Source organism: Lycium barbarum, chromosome 10, assembly GCF_019175385.1.
Source record: "Lycium barbarum isolate Lr01 chromosome 10, ASM1917538v2, whole genome shotgun sequence".
In the NCBI taxonomy this organism is placed as follows: Eukaryota; Viridiplantae; Streptophyta; class Magnoliopsida; order Solanales; family Solanaceae; genus Lycium; species Lycium barbarum.
The window spans coordinates 58148359-58150171 of NC_083346.1; positions in this window are offsets into that span (position 1 = coordinate 58148359).

Genomic DNA, 1813 nt, shown 5'->3' on the forward strand with positions numbered 1-1813 from the left:
AGCAAATCATGAAATAAGACTTAGATTATGGTCAAGAACTTACCTCAATGAAGAATCTTGAAGGATGCACTAGGAATCACCTAAAACCGAGCTCTAGAACTCCAAATATTAGAAAATGAAGGATTTCCATCGATTTTCTAGATAAAACAAAGTTCAACGAAATCCCTCCATCGAGATCACGAACACTCCCTCTTGATCATGATGCACGCGACCCCACCCAGCAGGCAAGAAGTGTGCTGACTTCGTAAGTCGGTCCACAATCACCCAAATCGAATCATGCCTCCTAGCTAAACGAGGTAGACCTATTATAAAAAAAATCCATATTTATCACCTCCCATTTTCACACAGAAATATCAATATACTGAGACAAGCCACCAGGCTTATGGTGTTCGGTTTTCACTTGCTGACAATTTGGACATGTAGCCACAAAATCTACTACATTCTTTTTCATATCGTTCCAACAATAAATCTCTTTAATATCGTGATACATCTTCATGGAACCTGGGTGAATGGAATATCTAGAATGGTTAGCTTCTGACATAATTCGCTCTCTCAGCCCATCTACATCTGGAACACATAATCTTCCTTGGTATCTCAAAGTATCGTCATCTCCCCCTTGTTCAAAATTCGTCATTTTATGCTTGTGAATCCCCTCTTTCAGCTACAACAAGTAGGGATTGCTAAACTACTTCTCTTTAACCTTAACGACTAAAGAGGAGTGAGATCTATTCTGAACAACAACACTGCCATCCTCAGAGTCCAAAAGTTAAACTCCGAGACTGGCCAAATGGTGAACCTTTTTGGTCATAATTCTCTTATCTGCATCAACGTGAGCTAAACTTCCCATGAAACGCCGACTGAAAGCATCGCTACCACATTCTCTTTCCTTGGATAATAGGAATATCTACATAATAGTCCTTAAGCAATTCAAGCTATCTACTTTGTCTAAGATTCAATTCACGTTGCTTGAAAATATATTGCAGACTTTTGTGGTTAGTGAAAATATACACATGCACTCCATATAGAAAATGACGCCATATTTTGAGTGCAAAAACCACAGCTGCCAATTCTAGATCATGAGTTGGGTAATTCTTTTCATGAGCCTTAAGCTGTCTAGATGCACAAGCTACTACCTTATTATGCTGCATTAAAACACATCTGAGACCAACTCCTGAAGCATCACAATAAGCCATGAACCCTTTGACTTCTTTTGGTACTAGAAAAACTAGAGCAGAAGTCAACTGCTTCTTCAACTCTTCGAAACTCTATTCACATGCATTAGACCACTGAAACTTAACCCATTTCTGAGTCAACTTCATCAACGGAGCTGAGATAGAGGAAAATCCATCCACGAACCGCCTCTAATAACCTGCCAGACCGAAGAAACTTTTGATATCTGATGCTGAGGTGGGTCTAGGACAATTCCTAACAGCGTCAACTTTCTGAAAAACAACTTTAATGCCTTCGCTTCAAATATCATGGCCTAAGAATGCCACTGACTTTAGCTAAAACTCGCACTTTGAGATTTTTTCATAAAGATCGCGATCCTTGAGTGTCTGCAATACTATTTTGAGATGCTCTGCATGGTCAGCCTTACTACGAGAATATACCAAAATATCATCAATAAATACAATGACGGATAAATTGAGATACGGCTTGAAGACCCTTTTCATAAGATTCATGAAAGCTGCTGGTGCGTTCGTCAATCCAAAAAACATGACAAGAAATTCAAAATGGCCATAACGGGTTTTGCAAGTGGTTTTCGCAATATCAACTTCCTTAACCTTTAGCTGATGGAAGCCTAATCTAAGGT